General features: G+C 35.1%; 1 pseudogene; it reads right to left on the bottom strand.

The window, feature by feature from the left end:
* Positions 1-9,708: 9,708 nt before the first annotated feature.
* Positions 9,709-9,808, bottom strand: LOC122125056 (annotated as a pseudogene).
* Positions 9,809-13,328: the final 3,520 nt, after the last annotated feature.

Raw genomic sequence — 13,328 nt, 5'->3', positions numbered from 1 at the left:
CTGATGGTGTTTTCAAAGTGTTGAATAGATCTATCATATTTCGTGGATTTTTCTTGGATGGTTGGATGTTCTTTCTTTATAATATCTAGGCTGTCTTCAATCCCCGAGATTAGATCTTCTGCACGGTCTAACCTACTGTTAAGACTTTCTACTTTGTTTTTTATTTCTTTTCCTTCTAGTTGGTTGTCTTTGATGGCTTCAAATTCTTTGTTGGAGTTTTGTTTTAGATCTTGTATGAACTTCTTTACTTCCTTAATTTGGTGTTCAGTGTTTATTCTCAAATCACCTAGTTGATTGGTTATAGTTTCATTGGTATCCCATTCCTTCTGTTGGTTTGCATTCAGCATTCCCTTTGTGGACTCTCTGAGTTCTTTCAGCTCTCGGTTTATGGATTCCATGATTTCCTTTAGTGATCTTTGTGCATTCTCATCCCGGTGTCTCAATTTCTGCATTACTCTTTGATTAGCTTCCTCACATCACTCGATTCCTGTTGCTCTATTTGAGTATTTTTAGCCTGCTCACGCCATTCCTGACTTTTTCTTTGTCTGTTCCCGGCCAGCTCCCCCAATTCCTTTCTATCTCTTTGACTGGTCTCAGCCTTCTAATGCCATTCCTTTATTTCTCTTTGAGTGTTCTCAAGCTGTTCACGCAATTCTTGTATGAATCTTTGAGTATCTTCCTCACGCTCATGATAATCCTGTATTGAACTTTGGTTTGCCTCATCTCTCTCTCTATCACGCTCATACAGAGTCCTTTGCAGGTTTTCAATCTTTTCAATCTAGAGCTTTTTGGGAACTCTCCAATGGATTATTCATTATCTGTTCTGTACCCTTAGTATCATGAGTGGGAGTAGGATACCCGGACTTGCCATTTTTCTTGTGTTTTTCCGGCTTGCCCTGCCCATTTGTGATGAAAGTAACACCAGTTTTGTGCTAGAACACTATCTTAAGGTAAACATCAAACAAAGTCTGTAGTTGTACCGTTAAAAGTCTGAAGATACACTCTAGTTCAACAGATATATTTATTCAACATCAAACAACTATGTATTAATGGGCTACGAACCGCAAAGAAGAATTTGGCCAACCAGGAATGAGATGTGGGTAAAAATAGGAATACAGGGATGTGGAAAGGCAGAGGGTGAGTTAACTTAACTAAGTCCTAATCTCAAAACAGGAAATAGGTTGAATAGAATGATAGTAGAGCGAGAGGAAAAAAAGAAAAAAGAAAGTAAAAATGAGACAAGAAAAAAATAGAAGTACAAATATTAAAAATTAAAAAGTGAAACACTTAAAAACTTAAAAATTATGCAAAATACAAACCTAATATTCAGAAAAGAACTTGTAGAGGATAAGATAAGCCTAGGGACAGAAAGGAGACATGAAAAACAAAAATAGAAATGCTTAAAATATTATATAGATATAAAGAAGTAGTACTTGTATTAAGGAATTTAAGTCTAAAAGGTTTTGATCTGAGTAATAAATTTCTGGATTAAGTGTATACACATGGGTGATAAGGTCTAATAATCGACTATGAGTATATCTGAGGATGAGCAGAATAGCAATTAAGTAATGTAAAAAAGAACAAAAGAGAAGAAAAGGTGAAAAGAATGAGAAGGAAAGAAAAAAAAGGATCAAAAAGTCAGTAGAACTAAACAAAAAAATTTATAAAAAGAGAAAAGAAAAAAACAAGAAAAAAAGCACAAACACTTATACCTCAAAAATAAAAATTATAAGAGGAAGAAAAAATTTTAATAGAAAACAAATTATTTTTAAAAATGTTAAAAATTAAAATTAAAAAAAAATTTTGGAAATTTTTTTTTATAAAAAACTAAAAAATAGTTCTTTGATTTTTTTGGGAGGATGGGAAGATCTTGTATCTCCCTTGTGTCCATAACCAGTCTCTAGTTGGAGTCTCTTGTCTGTTTGTGGTGTTTGATTTTCCTGTGGCTTGGTTGGTTTCTTAAGTCAGTTAGTTTGAGCAGGCAGAAAAATGTTCTGCTTTACCCAGGATTTTGTGATCCTCCTCCCATGCTGGTTCAATGGGAGGGAGATCTGCTGTGAGTATCACAAAAGTGGGAGATGGCTGTTTCCTCTAGTTTTAAGATGCTGTATTGAGGCTAGGTTCTGGATAGGGTTGAGGCCTTTCAGCAAATAGTAGCTTTTCCCAGAGGGGCTATCTTGTGAGACACTCACAGAGCCCAGCCTGGAGCCTTTCTCAGGGTTTAAGTTTACTGAATTTAAATTGATTGTCAAGCCTACTGTAGGGAGGGGCAGCTTCTGGCTCTGTTTATCCCGGGAGAAATCCTCTCCTAGGGCTGGCAGAGCTTGCTCCGCCCAGGCTGGGTGACTTTTCGCTGGGTGGAACGGAGCCTAGCAGGTCAGGTTAGGTTCCTGTGACCTGCTAAATGACTCTTGTTTTCTTCTAAGTCCTGAGTTGGAGCTAGCAGCTCAGCCAGGACTTTGTTAGTATCAAAGATGGAGATCTCTGGTAGTAGGTGGGGGGGAGGGGTAGCCTTCCCTCCTTTGCTCCCTGAGAAGGAATGAAGATGTCAGGCTTCTACTCACACCGAGTCTTGGTTCCTGGGTTGTCCCTTGTCTGAGAACTGCAGGATAAAGAGGTCTACTTCTTGTCAGTTCTTGCTGGGGTTGAGTAGAATCTGCTCACCGCCACCAAATTCACTTACATTCTTTTATTCTATTTCATTTACTTTCCTAAAAACTGGATTTTCATAAAATGATTCATAAAAAAGCCTATATACCCACTTACATCTTCAGATCTTAACAATATTTATTTCAGAAATGTCTTCAGCTCTATAGTCAATGAACTGAAATAATACTAAAATATTCAAAGGCTTTTCAGAAATTGCAAGACTCTCTGGGTTGTTATTTATATTGGAAAAGATATTCGAAAAGCCCTATTTGTTAAAGTTGTGATAGTTACTCCCACAAAAGAGCCATTAGTGAAGATCCCATTGCATATACAAAACAACTTCAAATGCATCCACTATCTGGAGGTGACACATGCTTTTTGTTTGTTTGTTTTTGAAAGGTATATCTAACAAGCATATCCACAATACTGATTTTCAGTCAATATGATCAGATATTCAAACCTAATAAATACATGGTTAATTATCTTAGTGAGAATAGATATGATGTTATAAAGAAAGTTATTTTCAACAGAAATCCGGAAAGAGTTTATCCACCTTGTGTTTGACAGGAATAACCAGAGAGTAATAACTGTTTGGTCAAGTCAGTCAAACTCACTCCATGAGTATATCTTAAATGTATAACCAATTTAAGAGGTCAAATACATATTTTGTACTGACAGTCATCTTATAGCAATAACTTACTACCTAATTATATATCTGTATCTTCTCACCTAACATATACTAAGATCTGAAAGTGGTCACTTTTTATCTAACTTAATATTGTATATGCTTTGATTATGATGATGTAATTATTTGACAAATAAAATGTGCAGAAGGGTGGCTCCACAGAAATAAAATGACAGAACACTGATAAATAATTACATTGCAACACAGTTAGCTCTTTTCAGCATCACCCTGTCCACATTGGCAAGCAACATTGCAAGAGCACACGCACACATATACACATACACACATGAGTGCACATGTACACATATATACTTGCATGCTAAATTCAGGGTTTAGTACAAAAAAGTACAAATAAAATATTAGTGATTAGGACAAACGTTAATTTGCCTTATTACAAAATAATACACAATCCATTTACCATGGGTGTTACATTTTACTTGCCTCACCACATGTGACCATTTAATTTATTTTAATTAATTCATTCGTTCATTTGTTTGGTGCTAATACTAGGCTTGAACTCAGGGCCTGGCTCTGTCCCAGAATTTGTTTTGTTTTTTTTTTTAGTTTTCTCAATCCTAGAATTTTACTGCTTGTCCCACAGCTCCATTTCTAGCTTTTGCTGGTTACTTTCAAATCAGAATCTAATGGACTTTTTTTTTGCTTGGTCTGGTTTCAAACCGCAATCCTCAGATTTCATCTTTCTGATTAGCTAGGATAAACACATGAGCCACCAGTGTGGCTTCTAGTTTTTCCTCTAAAGCTATCTAATGCACATACTTAGATAGTAATTTAAAACTTAAAGTATAGAAGCAAGTTGTACAGTGATGATATTGTCCTGTCAGAAATTTAAGCTAGTAATTTTCTTCTTAAAACCATAAACAAAAATACCATGATATAATATAAGAGAACTCACTATTGAACATATGAGCTTTAAGAGCTTTCTAATAGATCCATTATTTGTTACCCAACATTAGAAAAAAACTGTATAATGCAGTAGTAAAATAGAATTCCTTTGTAGGAATACTTAATTACCTTGTTTTTAAAGACACTTGTTTTCATCTAAAAAAGTAGGTCTGTCTATTGTCTTTATGTGATTTTGATGATGGAAGGTGCTTAATGAGAAGTCAAAGTGTATTACTAATCCTTTGCTATCAGTTAAATCTCACCTTTTCTTCTTGGAACATATAATGATTAAAGCAATAGTTCAGAATCAGCAAGCAATAGTTCAGATTCACAGTTCCAGTGCAAGTGGATCACCAGCAATTAATCCTTGATACCATTTTCCACAAAGTTTTGTCCCAGATACAATCGGCCTGACTTCTCTAGCTGCTTTCCTAGCCTGGACCTATTCCTTCACTGTACAGGAAAAGTTTGATTCGACTGATTTCAGTCAGATCTGTTGCTAGAATTATCAGGGATTTAGATCTTTGTCTGTAATTTGGTCAAATCTATGTCTCTTTATGTAGGTTATTAAAAATGTATTTACTAATTTCAAGTAAATACATAAATTCTATTTCTATCTCTTTTGAAAAATAAAATTGTTTGTTCTGAGCTCACACCAATTCTCCTCCAACTCTTCAATGAAATTGAAAGAGAAAGCTCACTACCGAACACATTCTATGAAGCCATCATAACCCTCATCCCAAAACCAGGCAGGGACTCATCAAAGAAAGAGAACTATAGACCCATTTCTTTGATGAACATTGATGCAAAACTTCTCAACAAAATTTTGGCCAACCGACTTCAACAATTCATCCAAAAAATCATACACCACGATCAAACAGGATTCATTTCAGGGATGCAAAGCTGGTTCAATATACGCAAATCAATTAATATTATTCATCACATCAACAGGAGCAAGAATAAGAACCACATGGTTATCTCAATAGACGCAGAAAAAGCATTCGACAAGATCCAACACCCCTTTATGATGAAGGTTTTGGAAAAATTAGGAATCCATGGAACATTCCTCAGTACAATAAAGGCTGTATATGACAAACCTACAGCCAGCATTATACTCAATGGTGAAAAACTAAAGCCATTTCCTCTTAACTCAGGAACAAGACAAGGATGCCCACTCTCTCCACTTCTCTTCAATCTAGTATTAGAATGCCTAGCTACAGCAATAAGACAAGATGCAGACATAAAGGGGATCCAAATAGGGAAAGAAGAAATAAAACTCTCCCTCTTTGCAGATGACATGATCTTGTATTTAAAGAATCCCATAGACTCCACTCCCAAATTACTTAAGCTGATTCAAAACTTTGGCAAAGTAGCAGGTTATAAAATTAACCCCCAAAAATCCATGGCTTTTCTGTATGCCAACAATGAGAAAAGTGTGGCTGAAATTAGGAAAGCAACTCCATTTGTAATAGCCCCACAAAAAATAAAATACCTAGGAATTAACTTAACTAAAGAAGTGAAGGACCTCTATGATGAAAACTTTAAAATCTTGAAAAAGGAAATCAACACAGAACTTAAAAAATGGCAAAACCTCCCATGCTCCTGGATTGGAAAGATTAACATTGTGAAAATGGCAATACTTTCCAAGGCTATCTACAAATTCAACGCAATACCTATCAAAATTCCACCCTCATTCTTCAAGGAAATAGAAGAGGCAATCCAAAAATTCATATGGAACAATAAAAGACCCCGAATAGCAAAAACGCTCCTCAATGGAAAGAACACTGCTGGAGGAATATCAATACCAAATTTCAAACTCTACTATAAAGCCATAGTAATCAAAACAGCTTGGTATTGGCATAAGAACAGACCTCAGGACCAATGGAATAGAATTGAAAACCCAGAAATGAACCTACAGACCTATAGCCATCTAATCTTCGATAAGGGAGCTAAAACAATAGAATGGAAGACAGACAGCCTCTTCAGTAAATGGTGCTGGCAAAACTGGTTAACTACATGTAGAAAACTAAAGCTAGATCCTTATATATCACCCTGCACCAGAATCAACTCCAAATGGATCCAAGACCTTGAAGTCAAAGCAGACACTCTGAAAACATTACAGGATGGAATAGGAGAAACCCTGGGTCTCCTCGGCTCAGGCCGAAATTTTCTGAATAGAGACCCGGAAACACAACAAATCAAAGAAAGGTTGGACAAATGGGATTGTATGAGGTTGCAGAGCTTCTGCAGGGCAAATGACATAGCTAGCAAGATCAATAGAAAGCCCACGGATTGGGAGAAGATCTTTACTAGCCATACAACGGACAAGGGTCTCATATCTAAAATATACTTGGAACTCAAAAAATTAAACCACCCGACAACAAATCCTCAAAGAAACAACTGCCCAATAAGTAAGTGGGCGAAAGACCTAAAGAGAAGCTTCTCTGAAGAAGAAAGAAGGATGGCCAATAGACACATGAAGAAATGTTCAACATCCCTAGCCATAAAAGAAATGCAAATCAAAACAACATTGAGATATCACCTCACTCCAGTTAGAACAGCAAAAATCAAGAACTCTAACAACAACAGATGCTGGAGGGGATGTGGACAGAAAGGAACCTTACTTCATTGTTGGTGGGAATGTAAACTTGTTCAACCACTTTGGAAAGCAGTATGGAGGTTCCTCAAAAGACTCCATATAGAGCTCCCCAATGACCCAGCAATCCCACTTTTGGGCATTTACCCAAATGACCACAAACAAGGCCACACTAAAGCTACCAGCACAACTATGTTTATTGCAGCATTATTTACCATAGCTAAGATATGGAACCAACCCAGATGCCCCTCAGTAGATGAATGGATCAAGAAGATGTGGTATATATACACAATGGAATTCTATGCCTCCATCAGAAAGAATGACATTGCCCCATTTGTTAGGAAATGGAAAGGCTTGGAAAAAATTATATTAAGTGAAGTAAGCCAGGCCCAAAGAAACATAGGTCCCATGGTTTCCCTTATTTGCAATATGTAGTATAGGTATGAGTCAAGCGGAAAAAGTCAGAGAATGTGATGTTAGGAAAACGAACCCTCAAATATGTATTTTAATGTTTTTGTTTCATTCATGCATGTGTTTCTAACGCATTTATAAGATTATTTCTTTGTTGCTTTGTATGTCCCTCCCCCACAGTGTAACCCCCGCTTTCACTATATTTGATGTCAGTATAACATGTGGAGGAGACGGGGACAAACAAGTCGTTTAAGGATTCAGGTGGACCTGTTGCAACAATGAGAAGTACAAAATGTCATGTCAAAACCAGCTTTACAATGTCGGTGGGGGGGAGGGAGGGGGGGTATGATTGGGTGGGGGGGAGGGGGGAGGCTGGGAAGGGAGGTGAAGGGTAAACAAAGGAGGAGGCTGCAATGCTTGGTAAGAAATGTATGCATTTTCCTGCCCATGTAATTGTAACCCCTCTGTACAGTATGTTTTCAAATAAAATAAAATAAAATAAAAAAAATTTGTTTGTTCTATAAATTGATCAGGGGCATGGATTTTGTGGCTAGATAGGTCATTGCACATGGGTCTCTCACTTCCTCTCTCCCTTTCATGGTTCTCATAGATAATATAACTCCTCCATAATTATCCTAATTTATTTTGCTTTTATATTTTTGGTTTCATCATTTCACTTTCTGCTCTGGCATTTCCCAAGTCATTTACATATTTTCTCATTCCTAGAATAAGCTGCACATGAAGACACCACTGGTCCTCAATTTCAGTCTGTACCTTTGAATATGGAGGAAAACCTTCCCTCTGTTTCTATCAATTCCCTACTCTCCAGTTACAATAATTTCGAATAGTAAAAATGGAATAAGGGGAAAAAAACAGATGTTGAAAATTCACTGGATTTTTCTGACCAGTTCAACAAACGTGAACTATTGGGGAACACATGTGTACCTCATTCCCACTGGTAATCAATGTCTCTGGTTAGGCAATTCTGATGAAGACAAGGAACAAGATCAAAAAGTGAGGAATGGTATCATTTGCAAAAAAAATATGGAGAAGTATTCAAGCAAATTTTTGTTTGGGCTGCTGAAAATAATTAGCTTACTACAGTACAGAGACTACTTTCCAAAAAGGACACTCATGTGAATACTAGGGATGATGATGAGTATACCTTTCTTCATCAGGAAGCCTACAGTGGACACTTAGACATTGTCCATGAGTTGGTGGCTCAAGGCAGATATTCATGCAATAACTGAATGGCTGGGCACCCCTGCACAGTGCTTATGTGGAATAATACCAGAGTGGCTTCTCTCTTAGTTCATCATGATGCAGATACCAATGCTCAAACTAAAGTCCTCTTGACCCCCTTGCATCTTGCTGCTTGGAATAGAAATAGCAAAGATATGCTGGATCTCATTCTATTGAAGCATTATGTCAAACCAGGTCTGAAGAACTTGGAAGAAAATGCATTTGATATTGCCAAAAGGATGAATATGTATCACTACCTCTTTGAATTTGTGGAAGGATGTAAAAATTGTTCTCCTAAATCTTAATGGTTCGGTTAAGTTTCTTAAATTTCAAAAATGCCAATCCATCTTTTGTCTGTACAAAATATTTTCACAATAAAAAGCAACGGCAATATCTTACTTTAAAAATTCATGGATTCGGGGCTGGGAAGGTGGCTCAGTGGTAGAGTGCTTGCCTTGCATGCATGAGGCCCTGAGTTCGATTCCTCAGCACCACATAAGCAGAAAAAGCTGGAAGTGGTGCTGTGGCTCAAGAAGTAGAGCACTAGCCTTGAGCTGAAGAGCTGAGGGACAGTGCCCAGGCCCAGAGTTCAGGCACCATGACAGGCAAATAAATAAATAAATAAATAAATAAAAATTCATGGATTCCATGGTATTCTCCAAGTGAATTGTCTGACTTTGATGTCAAAATGTATTCAAGATTTGTTTGTACACATCTATAATGATTTCTGCAGAGTTTGTGATTTTTTAAATCAGAAATCATTTTAACTTATGTGTTGAAATGAGTAGTACAGAAACTAAAATATTTCTTGTGCTTGTATGAAAAATTTATATTTTAAAATAATCTGTATTTTGTTTCTATAATGTCCATAATGTATTTCATTCGCTCCTTGATAAGATACTTTGAATTCTATATTGTTTTATAATATATAGGCTCATTATTAAATGTGTTTTTTCAGATAGCATTCCATATAGAAACAGCTTAAGATTTCTTTTTTTCCTAAGTCCTTATAGTATTTTATTTCTTTGGGATAAAATGACAATGATATCTAATTTCAAAAGTTTTGTAAAGATTATGCTATGTAAAGGCCTTTCTAAGTTGAGGATTTAGTACACTGATGTCAAACTAACTTTCAGTTCAATGAATTACATGTACTGTTACATTTGTATTTTTGTAATCAATATTTTAATAACTGATTTTCATTTCTTGCATCTGAAGAATGAAAAATATGGAATACTTCACAAATTTTCATATCATCCTTGTGCAAGTGCCATGTTAATCTCTATATTGTTGTAATTTGGGTAAACGTGCTGCTGAAGCATGTAGTATCCTATAAATTTAAGTATTTAATGATGCAGTCTTTATACAGGCATATATCCTTAGTTGACTGTTTGTAACTAGGAAACCTTATTGTTCCTAAAAATACTATTGATCTTACTTCGCTAAAATTCTATGTATATTGGAAAAAAACTTATATTGTTTGGTCGATTGCTCACATTTGCAAATTTTTTGTCAATGACTATTTTAAGTCTTTTTCATTTTAAATTTGATCATACTTTGAAGCCTTTTTAGCTAGGACCAAAGATGATGGCTTTTCAAGTACTTATTTATCTACTGAATTATCTTTGTGGAGCTAATGAATGCAAAGTAAGCCTTGCTTAAGAGCTACTTCTAAACTTCTGCAGCTTAAAAATTCCTAAATGAGGTCTTACTGGCAAAAATATCCAACTGACCCTTTACTCTTCTTCCATGTAGCAACAGACCAACCAGAATATCTTACCCTGACAGCATAGATTTTCTTATTGGAACAAAACTAATCTTACTTAAAAGGGATCATAGAAAGATAAACAGTTAAGACAGAATCATTTAGACTAGAAAGTATTTTATCAAAATATAATTGTTTTTTTATACCTAACATTTCAAAAGAGGCTAAAGTCAAGAAGGTGAAAAAATTTTTCATAAACATGATTACCTAATGTCCTGGCCAGTCTACCATCCATCCAGGCAGGAATTTACACTACTCCCTTTCATTCACCAAATATTTTCATAGTTACAAGAAAAGTCTATATGTTTCTCCCCCATATTAGGCCTTAAATTGGTAATGTTTTAATCACAGTGTTTCCTCTTGCCTCTAGGCTGTAAATCTACAAATGGTAAAGCTTTAGGTCCAACTCTACCAAACACTGAGGTAGAAATAATGGAATAATATTTTAAAACACAGTTGTCTTTGATACCCTAACTACAACAGAACATTGCAAAACATGTGCCTTTTTCTTATATTATATATAGTTATGAATTTTATATTTAAACATGCTGATATTTTATTTCACACAATGAAACTTACTAGAATTAATTGATAATTTGACAAATAAATAGATACATATTACAATAAATACATTGGAATATAAATAATTAGGTTTAGAATATATATTAGAATATGAAAAGTATCAATGCAATGTCTTCAGTATAAACTTGTGATATGTATTAAGTGTTCTTGGTCTTCAGAATTCACATTTTAAAAAGAAATTTTTGTTTTCCTCTAATCTATAAGGGAATTTACTCTGCTACTCTGTTTATTATTTTAACTCACCGGTTCCAAAATGTTTTTCTCCATATTTCTGAAGCATTCCTACTGATTATACCCAAATTTTGCTGACATGATGTCTAAAAGGTATTATTCTTCTGCAGGACACACGGGTCCTAGGATCCCAGGTCTCAGTTATCCGCATCATCAAGTAACAAGGGCAAGACTTCTCATCTAGGCCCATGCAACATGCCAACAGAAAGTAATTGAAAATCCATCTCAATTCCTTACGACACTGGAATTAGCAGTGAAATGCAAGGCAACTTAAAATGAAATATGAGATCACAAAATCGGAAAAAGTACAGTAATTCAAACTTTCAATTTACAAATGACCAGTCCATATGAGTGAACAAGATCACAAATTATTTTTAATACCCTTCTTCTAATAATTACTGAAAGATTTCAGGCCAGCAAATATCCAACATAAGTAGGCCAAAAAAATGGTTCCTAGAATGATAGATCCATAATTGGTCTACCAAGGTTAGGAAAACTTCACTTATAGGTCAAATTTACTTCACAAAAACATTAATTGAGAAGATCATTAATGCTTCAAAATACTGGTACTTCAGTAAAACTTGGTTATGTAGTATAAAAATGTTATCATTCACAAACAAATGATAACCTATATTTAATCTCCTGAAAACAGATTCCTTTGCAAATAATCTTTTAAAATCACATTCGCCAAACTAACAATTGACAAGTCAATGATAATTAGTGACATTACAAACTTTTCAAGCTTAGGGTGCAAGTTACAATAGAGTTGATTCATTTATCCAGCACTAATGCCAAACAGGTTCAACCATTCATTAAAGGGTAGAAATAGTACCACCCACCAATTGTGTTGTTCAGTAGGTGCCTTCCAGGAATTTGTTAAATAGTTCAACCTCCCATAATTCAAACTCAAACACGAGCTAATAAAGTAAGTTTCATCACTTAATAAGGTATATTTTAAAAAGTCACAAATACTTGCCTTATCATATGTTGTTTTATGTTTTCCCTATCTGTCTAACATGGTAAGAAATATGACTTAAAGTCACGAATATGGGTACTCATCAGAGATATGACAAACATAAAATCTGTCTTGTATTTCTACCATATTCCTCTACAGTAGTAAATCGTAGTTTCCTTCTTTTTACAAAACTTATAGGAAGTAGAAAATATTATCCCATGTAAAATAAAATAATCACAAGCCTTTTTACAAAGCCATTTGTAAAATTTGTTAGTTAGGAAAATATTCTAAACATTTTTAAACTTTCTTGTTGACTAAAGTTTAATCTTCCAAATGGATGAGAATAAAATCATGTCTAGGTGCTTCATGTCTCCAGTCTTGCAAATTGTTATTGCAGATGAATTAATTATGGAAAAATAACCTGACATCAGTTCAAGTATGAGCAGAATTGAAACTCCATGGAAGGTATATAAACCTTTCAAAGTATTAGCAGACAGTTTAACAGAATGACTATCAGGAAGTTGAAACCAGAGAGGAAAGACATAGAATGAATGAAAAATGGAACAAGGGGCAAGTACAGCTAGAATACTCAATGTACACATGTGATAAAGGAAGTGGTAAATCTGAAATAAATCTTGGAGAAAGGGTTGGCTGAGAATGATAGAAGGAGTCACTCCAATCCAGGAACATTGGACAATTTGATGGACATATTTATTGTAATACACTTGCACAACCTTTTGAGATTTAGTTATAAAACACAACAAAAAACAAAAACACACAAAAATCACAACCAAACAGCAATCTCTAGAGAGGATGAATATGACCTCTCAAAATTTTAAATAGTTGATGAAGGGTAGTCCTGGGAAAAGCAAATAACGTTGTTCAAAGAGGGCAGTTTGGGGTAGCAAAGAATTTTGAACAGATTTAAATAGATTGTCTAAGGTTAAGAATCACCAACATCTGCTACAAATATTTTCTTCTCTGTGTTCTCTTTGTCTGCAATGGATACTCCAGTCCTCAGCCACACTTGATAGCTTGTGAAGATAGAATGGAAGAAACAAGATCAAGAACCCATTATTCCACTGAAGACAGAGGAGTCCTCTATGTTTTCTCTCATCTCTCTTAACTACTCTTTCTTCATATTTTTAAGTCAAGTGATTTTGAATTATATCTTTCATTCTTTGTTCTGGCAAAGTAATTAGTCAAACTAATTTAGTAAATATTATTTGCCATTTTTTCTACCATGCTGTTTACTTATCCAAGAGAGTCCATTAAACTTCACCTTTGCATTTTGTTGCCACGAAAACCC

This window comes from Dipodomys spectabilis, unplaced genomic scaffold, assembly GCF_019054845.1.
Source record: "Dipodomys spectabilis isolate Male_0828 unplaced genomic scaffold, ASM1905484v1 ptg000259l, whole genome shotgun sequence".
Taxonomy (NCBI): Eukaryota; Metazoa; Chordata; class Mammalia; order Rodentia; family Heteromyidae; genus Dipodomys; species Dipodomys spectabilis.
This window is presented reverse-complemented; position numbering and strand designations above follow the sequence as displayed.